Source organism: Calidris pugnax, unplaced genomic scaffold (genome assembly GCF_001431845.1).
Source record: "Calidris pugnax isolate Ruff unplaced genomic scaffold, ASM143184v1 scaffold32, whole genome shotgun sequence".
NCBI lineage: Eukaryota > Metazoa > Chordata > Aves > Charadriiformes > Scolopacidae > Calidris > Calidris pugnax.
The window spans coordinates 4358023-4376795 of NW_015090783.1; the positions used below are offsets into that span (position 1 = coordinate 4358023).

At 36.7% G+C, this 18773-nt stretch overlaps 1 protein-coding gene across 1 annotated transcript in view; it reads right to left on the reverse strand.

Moving 5' to 3' along the window:
• The window catches only part of TMEM132D (transmembrane protein 132D), a 297592-nt gene that overhangs the window by 266226 nt on the left and 12593 nt on the right, over positions 1 to 18773 (reverse strand). The gene's annotated exons all lie outside the window — the stretch shown is intronic.

Below are 18773 nucleotides of genomic sequence, written 5' to 3' on the forward strand. Positions count from 1 at the left end.
GGCCGCGGGGGAGGCGAGTCCCGCCGCCGCTCCCCAGGGCTGGTGCCCGGCGGTGGCTCACTCGCGGCACCGGGGGGGGGAGCGGTGGTAGAGGGGAGCATCCCTGGTAGCGCCGGTCCGGGGGGGACGCGGCTGCTCCGTGCCGGGCTGTCTCAGGCGGCCTCCCCCGAAGCCTGCTCGCAGGGCCGGCCCCCGGGGAGACAGTCCCGCTGCGTCGCGCCGGCTGGGCTCCCGAAGCCCAGCGGCCACGGTGCTGAGGGCAGAGCCGCAGCCGGCGGTGCCTCGGGTCGGCCCCGGGGCAGGCATGAGCCCGGCTTCTCCCGGCACACAAACAAACCGCATCCCTCCGGCTGCCCACAGCGAGGAAGCGCGCCGCGGTGCCATGTGTACACCGCCGCACGTGGGGAGCTTTTGGCTCCTTCCCTAACCCGAACCGGGACCTATTCAGCTCTCCCCAAGCCACTGGAACTGCTGTGAGCCCAGCGAAGGGTGCTGCAGCTGGAATAAGGAAATAACCTGAAGACTGAGTAGTAAAATACTTCATACGTATTGCAAGAACTGCAGGAAAAATGCCAACGTTTGGTCTAAATAGCGTTCAGAAGTGCTGGGGAAAAATAACCAAACTCAGGTTTCCATTACAGAGAATATCAACGCGAGAACCATTCTGCTAACCCAAACCTTCAGTCAAGCTTGATAATGAGATTTATATTGTGCTTGGCAGATAGAATGGCAACAAAATACAATTTACTGCAGCCCAAACTTAAAAAAAAAAAAAAAAAAAGTATAGCTACAAGAACTTGCAGCCACTTTGTTGCTTCACAAAGAACGTGTTTAGGAGCAATAAAAACAGTTGTTTGATATTAACATCCACCATACTGAAGCTTTTAAACAGGTCTATCAAAATAAACTTTGAAATGGCATACTTTCTGTTTACCAACACTGAGAAACACATGATCAAGCATGCAATGAGAAAAGGTTGTATTTTGTGTGATGTTGTAAAAGCATACCTCCAGAACAGCACTATGTCTGAAACATAAACATCCCTATCTCAAAAAAAATAAAACATTGTTATTAACATGATACATAGTATATTGTGGCCAAAAACTTACCGTGTTGCCAAACACAGGAGAATTATTATCAAATAATACTCTGTCCAAGATAAAACAATCATCATCTGGAGGAGGAAGTCAATGCCCAGCTCCATTCAGCAACAGGGTGAAACATGCCAGCATATAATACCAGTATTCTGACAGATATAGTCTACAAAAAAATATGAAAAGAGCAAAGGAAGAGCTTTCTCTCCAGACACAGGCATGGAGGGGTTTATTACCAATTTTTGTTTAAGAAAATAAAAAAAATAATTTACTGGAATAATAATAATAAAAAAAAAAACCACCAAAAAACTAGATTCTCTTTTCTTTACTTTTACAGTTTCTGACTCCATCGCCAGTACTTGGCTTTTGCTTTTTGTTATTTTGAGCAACATTTGGAGATGTTTTGTACATACAGTTTTGCTGCCTTCCACTCATTCAGGGGTAACTAGACAGAAAGACAGAATGGCAAAAGCAGTAACGGAATTGCAGAGTGAGAAGGCGTTTTACTGCCAGTCATACTATACTTGCAAGATAGGTTCTTTCCCTTCTGTTCATATTTTGCAACAATGCTGTTGAAGACTTAGAAGCACTTATTTAATTTTCCAGCAAAAACATGGAAAATAGAGAATCTAGTACCCTTTATCCAGGTCCAAAATGATGTTACTCACTGAACAGACTAATTTCCAAATTTGGTATTGTGGAAAAAAAAAAGTAGTCTAGACTATTATTTTTTCCTTTATGTTTTTAAAAGTCACTCTGAAAGGTCACTAACTAATTACTAAATTTTACGCATCAATACCCTTTTCGCTCCAACGCGCTCTGCAGACATTTTACTTTTTGTAGGTTGTAATAGACACATAATATTTTGTCAACACCCTCCTCTTCCACTATCCTTTTATCCCTATGAGCCACCTTCGGGTCTCAAGCCTTCTGAAAGCAGACTCAGGAATGTTCTGCTGCCTCCAGTCCCTTCAGCAATGAGTAAGTGTACTCATTTCTTGGGGGTGCCCTGCACAGAATAATCTTCCCTTTGCTTCAGTGGATATTTTACTGAAGTGACAGCTGAAGGTACAGCCACTTGCCAAATTTCATTCTGCAGCGTGGGTGTACCAATTCTAGTTTCTTCCTATGAGTGCAGGTGACAACACTTCAACTGTGCTAGATGATCTCTAGGAGTCCCTTCCAACTCTGACAACTGTCCACACTCTAGCCTGGCCAGCTAACATTTTTGTGATTAAAACCTTTCTTCGACACTGCTCATGGAAAATTACATCAATTCATACTACTCAGTAATGAGAAAACATCTTCCTGTTTTATTAGTAATATGCTATTTTGGCAAGTATGCCTAATCTTTTCTGGGTAATTAACACAACTAATTGTGAAGGAAGAACTGGCTTTAGGAAAACACAAGATAGAATGGAGAGACCTGCATCCCCATATCCTATGACTAACTGTAAACGTAGAAAACTGATTAATCTGCATCCAATAAGTTAATGAGAAAATCCATCGTTACCCTGAGACTTCTTGTTTCATCTTCAATGTGATACATCAACTGATATATATAAGCTGCTTTATGTAATTTAAATTGCTAATTGTTCTAATCAGTTTATCAATTCACTTTTTTTTTTTTTGAGGTCATGGGGGTTTTTTTGAGACAGTAATGTTCCCTCATTGATAGACTAGAAGAGCAAGTGCAGGAGAGGCCCTACTGACACAGCAAGGAATAGCAGACTAGAGAAAAGACTGTAGCCAAGTGGACTAGCAAAAACATTCCTCTTCCCCATACTTCAAACTCATATGTGTATATATATATATAATATACACATATATATATAAAAAAAGATGTGGAAATACAGAATCAGTCCAGTGATCTGAAAGCAAACAATTCATTTCAAAAGCCAATTGCATTATAACAATTTTCTCCAGTGCCCACAGACCGGGAATAGCAGGGCATATTATTGAGTCTTTTAAACTGAGCAGTTACACTTTTTTCTCCAAAAATATTTTTCACTTTCCATTAAACTCTGAGAGAAAAATCCTAGCACTGCTGAAGTCAGTGCTTACTTTACCACTGATTTTTAGAAAGATGAATTTTTACTCCTATTCCCCCCTCTACCCCCATTGCTTTGAGATTGCACAGAGGGCATTGAAATGGATTATCTGTGTTTGTTACTGCACAACATCCACAATAAGGAGCAATTAGAATCATAGATTCATAAGATGAAAAGGAATCAACATGATCAGTTTGACCTCCCAGCTATTTTATGCAATTTAATGTGTTGTCTTCAAAACATTTAGTAGTCATGAAGCCACAGGTGTACCATGACTGCTGTTCATAAGGCAAAAGGTAAGTTGTTTCACTGTTGTTTTAGGTTTCTGTCACTCACTTTTTCATCGCATCTATCTGCGGTCTTTCCTCTCTGTTTGGGTAATGCAGAGTCTTTGTGGAAGGCACTTATTTCTATCGCATTTGTACACTACATCTTGGCCAGCTGAGTCACAGTCAGCAGCTGAAGTCTTTTTTCATATTATTTATGTGGCAGCAACACGAAAACAGAAGATAATGGGAGATGCTGCAAAGACCAAACTGAGTCACACTCTTCAATTTCATTTTAATTTCTGGATCTTATTCTCTTTTGACATTAACCAGCACTTAGATTTTTGTTCCAGTGACAGCAGGATGAAGTGTTAAATCTTTGTTAATTTGTTTAAAACTAATTCTTGTCTGTTCACTCATACCATGTAGGAAAACAATAAAATCATTAGGCTTGCTTATAATGCTTCTGTTGTATGAGAAAAGCAGATTCAGTTCAAAAATCTTCACCAGGCAGAAATAAAAATCTATTTGACAGCTTGTAGTTCTGTCAATGGCAATACCCCTTGGAGTGCCTATCTCTTTAATGATCAAACACTAACCTTAATGGTGAATAGTATTTCTATCAGGCTACTTTATGTTGCTGGGCTTGCTGTCAGTTCACAATAGCTGAACAAGTAGATGATGTCAGTCAGAGTTTTCACTCTCCTTTACTAGTTTCCAATGAAAATTCAGAAATAGCTTAGTTCCAAATGAGTTCTAAAAATGACAAAGAACCTTATCGCAACACAGCTAGGCTGTTATCAGCCAAATCAGTAGCACTCTAATAGACAAAAAAGTCTGTCTAAGAGGGCTTTTTTATTTGAATTAAAGAACTAATATATTAGCCTGCTTCATCTCATGGTAGGATTTTAAAAGCTGCTTTGGCTGCAAGTTACTGTACTCACACTACAATAAAGTGCACTGATTTATAAGGACCAAATCTTTTAAGATGCAGAAGCCAGCTTGAGTAAAAGCTCAATAAATAAACTAACCAGTATGCGTGCACATCAGGAAAAAAAAATCACTATAAGAAGAAATAGAGAGAGTAAGAAAATGCATAGGTACAACAAAAATTCTTTCTTCCTTGTTGGGTTGAACTCAAGCCTCCATAGCAGTGAAATGCTATGTGATAATACCAAAATTGCCAAGTTACAACAGGTGAAGTGATCTAAACAGCTGGAACACGTGTAAGTATTAACATGCAACAGTGTCTGAAATCTGATAACATTCTCAGTGGTATAATTAAGAAACTGACCGTGATTTCTAGGAGCCAATAGCATGAAATAGCAGAACAGAGAAAGTTACTGAGATGTAACTAAAGACAAGCTGATATTATACTTTTCAAGCAGAGGGCAAAGCCCATTTAAAGTTACTCTGGAGTTGATGAAAACATGTCCCTGCAGGCATTGCCAGGTTCCTTTTTTTAATATACTTCTTTATATCAAATTAAAATGATCAGAGGAATAAGACAGATCAAAGGTCTGTGTAGCCTGCTATACTATCTTCTCGAACGCCCAAAAGCACATGCATAGGGAAGAATGTAAGAATAAGGCCAGAATACATAATAATTCCCCTGAATGCTCTCTCAGCCTTCAGTACCCAAGCCAGAGGTGGTCTCCACATATTGAGATACCCTCTACAACTTTACGTTTCCTAGGTCTCCTCTTGAACTCATGTTAACTTTGGACATAACATTTTGGTTCCCAAGAAAAGTACCTCCACAGCCAAACTGGACCTTACGTGCAAGAACCATTACCTGCAAATAACCCTCACTGCCCACTCTGCACCCAAGAACTTCAGACCTTTACTATATGCTAATGTTGTTCTGAGAAGGAACAGGATTCAGCTACTGTCCCGGAAAAACCTATGGTGTTTTCAGTATGAACAAGAAACAGAACCTGCTTTAGAAAAATGCCCTTTTCTTCATACAGACTGAACAAAAAACTTCTAATCAGAACAACCCTGGCATGTGGTGAATACAAAAAAAAAATAATTTCCATCTTCTCTGCTGAATTCAATCCCAAGACTTTTTCCATATTTAATTAATAAGCTACTACAGATAATGATTTTTTTATTATCTACAGTGGGGTTTTTGTTCATCACTTAGACCTTCAATTTTAATGGAAGAAATGCTGAAAATACAGCAATTTTATTAAACAGGATTTAAAAAATGCAACCTTATGCTTAATTGACTGACAGATTTTAGTATAAGACTCATTAAATACACTAATCATATTTTTGTGATACAGTACTGTGAGTAGGAGCCAGTTCTTCAGTGATTAGAAATGTTTTTTTGAGAACCAGCTCATTTTCTATGCCCAGTATCTCTTAGAGTCAAGGAGCTCAGTCCTGCAAAAACTCTCAGGTACAACATTTATTAGTGCCACATACTGATTACTGTGAGATTTAAAAGGTATCTAGTTTCCCAAGTATCCCCAGTGAAATATAGATATAGTAACTTATAGGCTGACTGTAGGTTATTATGAAATACACAAAGATACACAATACAGTCCAAGAATTTGGAAGGAATTAGAAACCCAAATACACAAAGAATAGCAGCTCTGAGTAGTTTGTGATCTTTCACAAACATATCTCTGTAAGCACATATGTATATACATTAGACCTTAAAACAGTTGCCTGATTGGCAGTACAGATATTACTAAAATTCGTAGCAAAACAGGCTTGTGCTTCGACAAAAAACCATGGTTTTTGCCAGATTCTTATTAATGATGGAGTGCTAGTGACCCCTAGTGTTATGTTTATTCTGCGAGGCTTGCTACATTTAAGATCCATTGCAGGAGGTGAAACATATTTTCTCCTCTAAAATTAAACAAGAATTGGCATCTGCTGAAATAAATGACAGAAGTGTAAAGATGAGGAAACAGTGAAACAAAGGCATTAGAACAAAAAGTGGAACTTGCAGCTTGTAAAGTTTTCTATTTATAGATATAATAGAGTCAGTCCCTTAAAGGACACCAACTGATCACATAGCTTAATAGGGTTTCAAAAAGAATAGGATTACTTAAATTTGCTAAGCTGTTTTGAAGGCCACAGAAAATATTTGTTTCCATTGCTATATCTGTATTGGCTATTGAAAAATTGTTGTTGCCCAAAACATTGGCAAGGTCTTTTTGAGATATTTTTGTCTGCATACGGAATTCTACATATGTTAGATCCCACTGTATATTAAGGGTTTATCTATAAAGTGTAAGTCTAATAGATTTTTAATGAAGGATAAACCATGGTTATGTACGATGGGGTCTGTTATCTGCTTATAGGTAATACGCAACACTGGAATGCTTATTACAATTTTTAGTATTATATCCATGTTGTAATGCTATTAGAGTTTAATAATTTATTGGCTCTTTATAAACTATTTATGAACGGAAGATTAAAATAAGTGTAGCAAAATGAGTAGTTATATGGAGCCAAGTATACTGTATAAGAAAGTGTATCTTTAACACCAAATCTAATTTTGCTAATTTCATTCTTTTAGTACAGTAAGAGATAGGAATAATACACATCAAGAGGAAAAATCTTCGTAATACAGAAACTTGTAAGATTCAAAGGTAATAAACAGTTCCTCTTTTTCCCTCCTTATGTTTTTTTTTTGTTTGCTTGTCTGGGGAGGAAGGAGTTCAAGATATATAGCACAGACCTACATACCTCTTTCTGGTCTAGCCTCCCTTAGATTAAAAATATCAGACATAACAAAGGCAGGCAGGTTTTGCAAAAAAAACCAAACAAAAAAAAAACACACACAAAAAAAAAACACCACAGAACCCAAACCAACAAAGAAAAAAAAAAAAAACAACTTGTAACAACACTTGCATGTAAGTTTAACACGTTGTTGTTAATCTTTATCAAAGGTTTACCCTCTCTAAAGTATCAGCCATCACTGAAGGCCTAAAAGTCACTTCAATCAAAGTGACTGTAAACTGTTTACTGAATTACAGTTCTTGAGATGTATTCAGTTTCACTAATACTCCAGGCCTCATAACCATTATTTCTTGCACAGAAAATGCTTGATCTGCAACGTGGAATAAAGAGGAGGTAAAAGAATTTGTGACACGTATAATACATATATTTACTTTTCAAGACTTCCTTAAAGCAGGCAGATATTGCACACAGTTCAGCTACACACATTGAATTTTTTGCCTTTTTTTTCCAAAACCCTCATTCTTATCACAGATGGGAGACCATATGGTAGGAAGCCCTTATAGTATATTGGAAACAGCTTTCACATTATAGTAGATTTCATATTGAAACTGCAGAGTCAGTAAATGGGAGGAAGCAACTGAAGATATCTAGAATATTTTAACCTTCTCACTATAAACATTGGCTGTCCTCGCAGTTGGAGCTGCTGGAAAAGGAAATTGGGGAGGGGAAAATTACAATAACTCTATGAACTTGTGGCAAAAAAACAACTTTGAAAACAAGATTCTGTTAAAAAGATAAAGTTACATGCAAAATTAGAAAGTTGAGGAATTAGAATGAATTTACTGCAATGAATTTACAGTAGCAAAATTGAAAGAAAAAGTAAAAGGAGAGAATAAGATGCTTTAGGAGATTTTTCAAAAAGCTTAATTTTTTAATGGCTTGATCCTAAACCAGGTTTACCAGGAACCAACTTATGATGCTTCAAATTCCACCTGAAGGGAGTTGCTGGCATTCAGTCTGACAACACTGCTTTTCTAATTAGCAGTCCCCAGCTCCCAGAAGCAGCACAGTTTTGCTGTTACATTTGTTGTGAATAAAAGCTGCACAGCAACTCCAAGAGCCTACAAAAACCAACATGGGGGAAGTGAAAGTTTGTTTTCTCTTTCAGTTTCTACAGGGAAAATGGAATGTAAACTTTTACATATATTGAACTGAGTTGACACTGCACTCTAGTGTATCATAGGAGAATCAGTCCTGCTATGAAGCGTGGCTGGTAGAGAACAGGCAAAGGAAGTAGTTAAACTTTCTTGAGGTATCAGACAACGTAGACTAATGTCAAACCAACTTAAAAAAGCCACAAACCAGAAGATCAGCGAGTTAGTTTGACCCTCTATCCTCCAAAACAGTTTGATTATATTATTACCCCAGGACAAAGTCACATAGGAAAAAAGTCTTTCCCAAATAATATCTTTAATCTATAAACGAAGTTTCCAAATAATCAATTAAACATCAGTCAACAGATACCTTACTGGAAATAGCTTGTTGCTCTGTAATTAGAGGCCTTCCCACAGCTGCCATCCAGCTAAAATGCATTAGGAAGTGTAGGAAAAACACTGACTATTCTTTCGTTGGGCTGAACAACGTTAATTCTATTGTACAATTGAATCTACAAATTCCCTTCCTCCACATAGATTGTGTTTTCATGATTTGGGCTGTCACCCACAGCGTTATTCATGCACTTACACATGCAGAGGCTTGAGAACTATAGCATTTTCTGTTAACTAAAAAAAAAAAAAAAAAAAAAAGACCCAGAACATTTTGCTCTTGTCCTCATAACACTGAAAAATGTTTATTACTACTTTAGACACCAAGCCTTAAGTTTTTTTAGTTTGGAATATAAAGCTGCAGCTACCGAGAATGCTAGTCTGTCCATTACCTGCTTCAACATGTACGAGACCAGTAAGGGATGCCTAGGCTCAAGGTCAACACAGTGACTCAGTGCAGACTGAAACTTTTGTGAAGTGCCATCACTCTGAAAACTATTTTAAATTCACTATATTTTTGGGAGTACTAAACTGAACACTGTCACCTTTCAAGTCACTTCTGTTCGAGCAAGGTCAGCCATTACTGATAGAAGCTGCCTGAAGTTTAATTCCTTTGTGCTTTATGCTATGCACAGGCCCTGGTTCTGGATGTTCTCCAGCTGTTCTCCAGACTACCCTCCATTGCAAAGGTTCCTGCAGCCTGCTAGTCTCTTATGCTCAAAAGCATCTAGCTTTAATAGAATCTAGATTATTTTCTGTGAAACCTTGAGTCAGTCTAACATATGAGGGTATTAACTCTATGCAAATGCCCAATAACACTGTAATATGAGCACAAAAATAAAATCCTCTGAAAACATAACAGACTGAGTTCTCAGCTACCAGCTCAGACTCTACTGAGGGCAAACACACAGCTCAGATAGCACCTTAGTGGCTAAGGTCATTAACAACCGTTTTTTCCTGAGGTTAATGAACAGAAGCAAACATCTTCTGTGAAGTTAACGCTCCCAGGAAATGCCCTGAGTCATGATCATTACCATGATTTACATTCAGTATAAATGCGTTCCATTCAATTTATAGCATTTTCTACCTCAGCTTCTCAGGATGGCTAACAAATATAGCAGCATTCTTATTCCTACATCTTAAGAAGATGGAAATTGTAAACAGAACAGGAAATGAAGTAACACATGTAGGTCACAAATTATTGTAGTACCATTAGGAGCAAAAACCTGGATTTCCTTAGTTATATCTAATCTTGAGATGTTTTTTAGAAAGTACATTGTTCACGTTCTCATTTCTCCAATTAGCTTTACATGTGCGCTAACATGCAGAAGACAAGTTCAATTTCACAAAGAATTTTACATTTGATTCGCTCTGTAAAAACCTTTTCTTTCTGTATCAACTTTTATAACAAATACAAAAATGAAATATAAAAACGAAGCTGTTACCAACTGAAAGACAAAAACATTTCATTCACATCGGTTCAACTATTTTTCCTGGTATTCTTCCAAAACAAGATTCCAGTTAAATTGACCAAAACTCATGAGATATTTTTATATCAGCATAACTAAATATGGTTCCATCTATGTTTCCCTGACCAGTGTGAGTGGCAGTATGATGCTTATAAGCAGATAAAGTGCAAAGGGATGAATATCTCTCAATTGAGAGACATGACTGTCAGAAGTACCAGGATTCAAATAGTTCTCTATAGTTCTAATTGTGTAATACCTTTGAAGATCCCGTGTTTTTGTTTATAAAGCCAGACGAGGTAAGGTGCTGACATATCACGTGAATTGCCATACCATCACTGATATTTTACCATAAGCATACTACAAGCACAGTAGTACAAACACAACAGCCTACTGCATCTCTGTCACAGTCTCACTTGTATATAACTATTTTCACTAGCTCATCTGCCTGAAGCTCATTTTTCAGTAAAAAGAAAAGACCAAGAGTTTTCTAAAACAGGGAGAAATAACTCTGCTCTAGTACAATCTTTACAGGAAGCTAATTAGCCCTCTTAAAAGTAATTAAACCTCTAGCAGGATACCCGATTACCTGTGTATGAGAAATCCTGCCATCAGCAAGGAATCATTTCCAACTGCCTGCTCTCCCTGAGATTTCAAAGGCTGCCAACCCTCACCTAGCAACGGCTCTGAACCACTGACCTTCCCAAAGTCATGACTGGGCAGGGCTGAGCTAGTCAATGCCCTAATTAGCTACAGCTGCTCATAGTTCATCAGCTGTAGGTAATCAAGTGCAGATGAGCCTAGTTAATCTGTGAAGTAAACAGGTACAGCTGGGTTAGACAATGAATAGGACCTTGCCAACTAGGCACAGCATGGTCACTTGGGGCTGGAAGGATTGGTGATTAGAGTCACTGCTTGTGTTTTATTTGTTTCCAAAACGCATTCAAAAGCAAAGCTAAAATCCCAAGGAAAATATTTTCTGAGCTTAGTTTAAAATTAAAGCTAAATTCCCCTTTTTTCTGAATTGTGGCTAGTGAGCTACACTGGAGCACAATAAGATAAGAGGTGACCTTCAAGAGGTGAATAAAAGAATAATGATTTCCATGATACACTTCCAGTAAGAACTCTGCTAACGTGACACTAAGCAATATTAGCATGGTTATACACAAAAATATTTTAGGTACCAGTTACAATCAACTATCGCAACAAAATCTTAGAAAAAACAAGCTTTATTCTGATGTTCATGGAACCATTTGGGTTGAGCTCTACTTTGACCTAGTATTTTTAATTTTCACAAGAAATCCATCCAATAAAAGGCTACGTAAGATGGTTATATGAGCTTTATCCATTTCAAATGAATGATAAAAAATAAAAGGGTGGTGTCTGACTCAGCCTCTTATTTCTATCTTCCTTGCTTTCTGTTGGGAAAACTATCCTTTCCACCTCTCCCGGGAGAGATGGGAGAAAAGTGATATCCAACAAATCACTACTTGGAGAAATCATTTTTCACCTATATGTCACAGTGCCTACAGCCAAGCTGAGCATACTAATGCCACCATATTTGCTTATATTTTTAAAGGTCACATGGAAGGGTAAGATGTCAAATCTTATACTCCACTACCTGCAGGGAAAATTATATAGAAAGTTAGTATATAAGAACTATAAGAAATGCTTTAAAAATTGACCTTCAAGTGTCTCCCTTCTTACATCATCTCTATCCTGTGGATGAAGTTTGAGGGGAGCATGGAAAAGAAAGGGATCCTTCCTCTTCTGGAGATGGGGTCTCTACTAGTCTTAAATATATAAAAAGGTGGGAGGCAGGGAACAGAAGAGTAAAACCTTATTTTATATTCTGCAGAACTGATATTGTTTCTAGCATTATTTTATAGCTACTAAGCAAACTATATAAAAAGCTTAAGGAGTATAAGTAAAATTCTGTTTTTTCTGAAGTGTTTTATATTCCAAAATCATAACTTCATTAGTTTTACAAAGAAATTAGTTGGCCTTGTTTTTTAAAATAGAACTCTTTCATTACTTGGGTTTAAACATTTCACCTGATTCTCATCCAACTCATATCAGTTATATCATTAAAACATGATTAACTTCAAAAGTCTGGCTTGTGATTTGCACAAGGAGAAAAATGTAATCTCTTACATCTTTGGATGAGCAAAAGACTTTATTTGGTAGGACAATTGCCAAAAAAAAGAAGCGAGCTGCTATTAATTTATCATCTTAAGTTTGTAAAAGAAGTTATCTGTGGATTTTGTCAATGAGTTTGTTTTGATGGATCTCCAAAAATAAGCAAGGTGTCTCCCAGGATTAGATCAAATGTAATCTTTTTCTCATAAATCTAGATTTAACACTGAATTAATTGGCAACACACAGCAAATATCTAGATCCAACCTGAACAAGTAATAATTTTAAATGATAACTAAAAATTACATTTTTCTATATGGAGTATGACATGGTAGTGACTCCTAAATCTGGTGGTTAAAACACTCAGATGGGAGGGAAGAAGGAGACTTTTTCTCAGGCTAATTTTATATTCAACACTCAACAGTAATTAGAATAGCAGTAGCTGCACTCTCGAATCCCACTTAGATGTCCCAAACACTACAGTTAAGTTCTTTTTTGTTTTCTCTCCTCCCAGACTCATATGTTTTTCATTCTTTGATGTGCTATAACTTAGCTTCAAAAGGAAAGACACCCTATAGGTGGATGTGTGTGTCAGTCCATCAAACCTAGGCAAAATTAGGCTCTTGTTGGAATCTGATTCACAAAACCTGACTAGGAAAACCCAGGAAATGTTTCTCCTGTCCCATAGGCTTATGTTTCACCACAGGATTAACTGCTGACTTCAAATTTCTGAGACACCCGATTTCTATCATGCAGCTGATCTTGCTTATTGATATCAGCTTAACTTTATTTTCTAAGAGAAGTATAAACTTTGGATATGCTCTCAGCATTTGTTTACTCCTTAAGTAGTTATTCTGCAGCATTGCAACCTTTTAATGTCAAGAATTTGAACGGTCTATTTCTATAATGAACATCAGCTCACATAGGTGGTTACATGCAGGTCAGAAAGACCTTCTATGTGCATTGCTGATCATCAGTGGGAGTGAGGATATTTGTAATGTGGCACTAATTGATTTTCTAATCTGTGATTTAGAAAGCAATTTATATCTTAAATTATGTCCAGCATCGTTTCAAGTTGTTTTATACTCAGAAGCTTAAACTGACATTAGTCAGGCTAGTGCCACCATTACACAGTCAGTAATAATCTCAGCAATGCATGTTTAGGTGATTTAATCAAACAGTATCAACTGGGATATGTAATTGATGCAATTCATATTATTTTATCTGAAGTGATCCTATATAGGAATGAACACAATTTTTCTTTGCTTTCTGTGCTGCTGAGAATCTCGTAGTCCAAGGCAAGTGCAATTTTGCTTATTGGACTATTTATATAAAGTAATAGCTATTCTGTCACCACCTCGTTTTTTTAAGTTTACAGAGTTTAACATTCCTTTCACAGTACCCATTCCATGCGCAGAAATAAAGCTCTCCTCCTGGAACATTATTGCCAGCTTGTAATAGCTATATTTAATCTTTGTTTAACAAGTAGTATTCCAGAAAAATTTACAAGTACTTGTCAGAAAACATTGCAGGATCTTGTTACATTATTAGAGTTTTATATTGATTAAACACATGGTCAGTAAAAGGTGTAATAAAACAGCTGTCATTATAAAATGGAGCCCACAAGGTAAGCTACATCCTTTTGCAATTCTTATTTTATTTAAGAGCAGCTGATTTCACTTCCATTTATTTGTTCTACTCTTTCTATGTGAGTTCAGTACATTTTAACTGAAGAATGTGGCATAGTGGTGTAACAACTCTTATGCTGCAGGACACTAAGAGGCATTGTGCTTAGCAAATATTACATTTGAAACAGGTATTGGTCCTGTTCATGAAGTCTCTTATAAACATCACTGAATAAAATATTAAACCACAGCATAGCAGTTTAGATTATGCTAGACTTTCTAAATAGTCTGATCAGGAAAATGGACTGTTTATGTCACTCAATGTCACAGTATGTTTTCTTTCTAAAGTCATTGTAGTTAACAATAGAAATTAAAGCTGTGCACTCCTCAAAGCAGGTTATTAGCCTATCAAAACAATGAAGTAAACCAAACAGCATAAATAGTTAACACACATCCATTCCATCTAGTTAAAAAGATGAAAATGAAGAAACTATTTCATTTAAGGACACAAATGATGTATGCTATCCGCATTAAGCAGCTAAGCTATTCAATTAATTGTGCCATTAATAAATAATTTAAATTATTTTGCCTATGTTAGAGAAACAACACTTGCATTATAGGAATTAAGAACTTTTCTACTAGCAAAAGCAAAATAATTTTAATCCCAAACTCTACAAGAATGCAGATCAGACGGCCTGCCAGGCCACCATCCACCAAGCAAAGGGTGATGGGACAAGAAACTGGATTGTCCTTTCTGGCAGTGTTAGGGAGTATGATTTGTTAGCTGCAAGCCCGCACCGACAGGTTTTGCTTCTGGACCAAAGCTGGCCTCACTGCACGGTGCAGCACGGCAGGATGTGGCCCAGCAGCTCCCAGTGCCACTGCTGCAGGGATCTGCCCACTATCCTCCAAAAACCAGAGTACAGATGGGTTTCTGAAGCTTGCCAGCCCTAGCACTTTCTTATTTGTGGCACGCTTAGCAGAACTTCATATCTGGGCGAAGATGTAATTAGCCTAATAAAACTTAATCAGGTCTAACTGGCACCTCAACAACACAAATTCCATAGTTTCTATTTTTAATGATTTTTCTAAAGCTCTGACTTGGAGCACAAATTTTCTTTGTGTAAAGAGCCATAGTGAAATACATACAGACTGCTGAAGCTGGGCAAAAATTTACAGAATTTTCAAAGCTGAGTTCAACTCTATAATGAAAAAGAGGCTATAGCTCATTTATTTCATTTTCGTGGTGCAGCCACATTTTCCAAAATAGTTGTTTCTTTGCCTTAATGCTGTCCATACCCTTGTGAAATCAGTTATGGAAGTAAAACTGGACTGTTTTTCAATGTAGTTTTTCTTTTGTGTTTAGACAATACCCCAAGCTTCTGTAACTGCCAGTAGATGAAAAAAACCCCAAAACAATTAGAGGGTTCTTGCAATGGAATACTATGTTCCTTGCATTAAAAATAAAGCAAAACAAAATAAAAATAAAATTGTATTTATCCAGTATGGTTTTTTTTCCGTTTTAAAATGTAACTATACATTCTTGCCCTATGTAAGATATCACGGTGCATGTATACACTTTCCTTCTCCTGCAAGATCATCTATTCTACTTTCTTTTTTTTTTTTTAATGAAAAGTTTCATTGGATATAAAGAGTAGTTACAGCATAACTGCTCAGTATAACTGCTCAGCATAACTGCTCTGGACACTACTCTTTGTCTACACTTTTGAGATCCAAGTGTGATTTTTAAAAAACTGTAGAGACTGCAACACTTTCTTGTTATTAGGTTAGTTTTCCAAGCCAAGAACAAAGAATTATGATTTTCAAATCTGTATCTTTTCAATCCACTGAGCATTTGTGGCTGCGTTTTCATCTAAACTAAGACTGCATGTCAAAAAATGGTTGAGGCAGACTTGATGTATGTTTTTCTTCCCCTTCATCTGCTCCTAATACAGCTGCCCCCCCTTCAAACATTAGTCACTCAGAAAAGAGCATTGCCTTATTACACCTTTTGTTTCTTCATTAACTCCGTCCAAGTGACCCCTTGAGTGTTGTAAAAGCTTATCATCTATTTCCTAATTGAATCAAAGTGAAACCAGAGAGCATACTGCATACAAAAAGTCAGATCTTTGATCCTTCCAAAACAAAGCAAATTTGAGCACTCCAGGATTTAGCTGTGTGTTAAGACTTGAAGTACAAATTTGATTATCCACTTCATGGTTGATGGGAGCAAACAGTTCCAAATCAATGCTATTGGAAAAAGCTACAACAAAATTCAATATTCCCTCCCAAGACTTTCCCCTCTTGTATTCAGTATCTACAAAAACCCTCACATGTCTTGTTCTAAAGTATTTTTTTAAAAAGAAAAAAAAGCCTAAAATGTCAAACACAAACAGACCCCCATCCCAATTAGAAAAGTAGTTTAAAATCTCATTATTTGATACAGCTGAATCTTCTATTCATTTAGTAATCTGAGGGACATCTAACTACTCCACTGAAAGAGCCAGTTTGAAACAAATTGAAATATACATAAGACAATACACACAAATCAGTCTTTTAATAAATAAATAAAACTCACTAGTAACTCCTTATAATCAACCATGCTTAGGAACTGTAGTTATTTCAGGATCACACAAAAATGGCTAGGGATAGAATCTAGTCATAGAAAATAACCTGTTCAACTTCTTTTAAGATAGCAATCTCACAAAGATATAAATGAAAGCAGATTTTGGCCTGTAGCGCACACTTGCATGCAGACGTAACTTCATAGCATAAGCCATTAGACTAGAGGATGAAAAATATTTTTGCTTAACTCAACTGGAAACAATACAGTGTGCATAAAGTAGCTATTTATAGATTACATTTCCTTTTCAAGTAGTTTGGTGGCATTTTTAATTTACAGAAGTTATAACATTAACTGTAAATATTATAAATAAGAGGAATGCTGCTATCATAACAACAGCTCTTAGCCTATAGCTCACTTATACATTCTCTTATGCCTCTGCCGTAAATTAAGCACTTCTTTTCCAGCTACTTATTTTGATTTCTTAATCTTCAATATGCTTGGCAGAAAAACTGAAAGGGCATAGAAGGTTGCAGTTAATCCAAATATGAGGGGGATTGTTTTTGTTGTTATTTTTCTTTGCATTAGCAAAATTTTGTGAAGCTAGGACAAAAATAATTATTCCTGATGCATATATTTTCTTATAAATATTATGGAAGTCAAATGAAAAATCATTTTATATGTGATAGATTATAGATATTTTCTTTGGGTGAAAAACAGATTTATAGGTTTAGATATAGAAGGCACTATTGAATTGAACCCTGTATCACGTGAAAACATTGGGATTCTGATGAGATTTAGTTCTTCCAATTTCATAGAACTAGAATTTTTTAAGTTAAATGGACCATCATCTGCATAAAATATGTCCTACAACAGATACTAATCCTAGGTGTCATGTTTCACCTTGTGTCTCTGTTGGTCATAAATAAATGAGGCAGTACATTTCATTTGCAGCATCTGCAACTGGTCTAAAAAGTCATCATTTTCTGCAGGTTTAGAGGAGGAATCTGGCAATTGTTTAACAAAGTGAGTAAGAAATCTTTGGGAGACTTTGTCATCTCCATAAAAATCCATTTATTTTTAAGTATTAAGAATTAATGTGATAATAGATATCCTAAAGTTTAGCTAAATACTAAAACTTATTACAACTACCATTCCTTTTGCACAGCATGTACATCAAAGAGAAAAAAATGAAGATGATTTCTGCTGCCTTTTATTTATGCTTTTCTGAATTATAATTAATTTCTACCTTGAGGCACTCACTGATGGAATAAAATGGCTCTCACGGAACAACCCTGTTTTATGTAAGGAAACTGCAATTTTCAAACTTTGTACAGTACCTCTGACATAGCAAAAGTTGCAGTAGTCATATTTAGTCACCGTTCTCATGTACTGTGGAAAATGAGTACCAAAGCCATCAGAATAAAGTCTAAAAAAGCCAATTGTGAGTCAACACTGAAAATTGGGGATTTAATGTATGTTTCTAGCATGTAGACTGGCCATCACTGAAGTAAAAATTTTTATGAGATGCAGGTAGATAATGCAGATTCTGCAGTCAAAAGCATTAAAAAAGAATTAACTGTTACTACAGTCCTTTTCTTTTTCTTTGTGACCCATATATTATTAGTTTATACATCATTTTAACTGTAGCAGTGTGTAGGGTGTTAGCCATAACTGGGACTCTACTGTGCAGATTGTGGCATAAATGCAGAACAAATAATTGCGTTTTAAATATCAAACATTAGCAATAAGTTGCTGCAGGATGGAGTCAAGGCACAAACATACTGCCAGATGTATTTGGTGAGGGTTTTTTTAAAAAACAGAACCTTTGAAGTAACTACAGATAAGAGATCAGTGTGTGAATACTTGGAGGGCTGGGAGTGCTGCCAGTTCCCATGGATGTCAAATCATGTCCTTAGCCATGCACTACAGGCATAGCTGAACACAAGGCATAGCAGAGGCCCTAGTACACTGAGGAGACAAGATTCCTGGAACTACTATAGATACAGAATCTTCAGCAAATCAGAGTGTCTAACTGCATGAGGACCTTACACAGCTATTATAAATGCTGCATTAAATCTGATTATTTGTCTATTCTATAGAAGGAGTTGCACACTGGCATTTGGGTACCAAAGTCTACATGTTTTAAAATTGCTAGGGCATTACTCCCTTGACCTTAGGAAAAAGGAGGGGTAACTATTGAAGTTGCAGAGGTTGTTTCAGTCTTCAGCTTGTAACAACTGCAAAACAGTTCACAGCTGATTTGCAGGCCAAAGGTGGACAGGAGAAACATTCCTTTCTTTGCTCTAGTGTCTAGATGTCAGAAGGG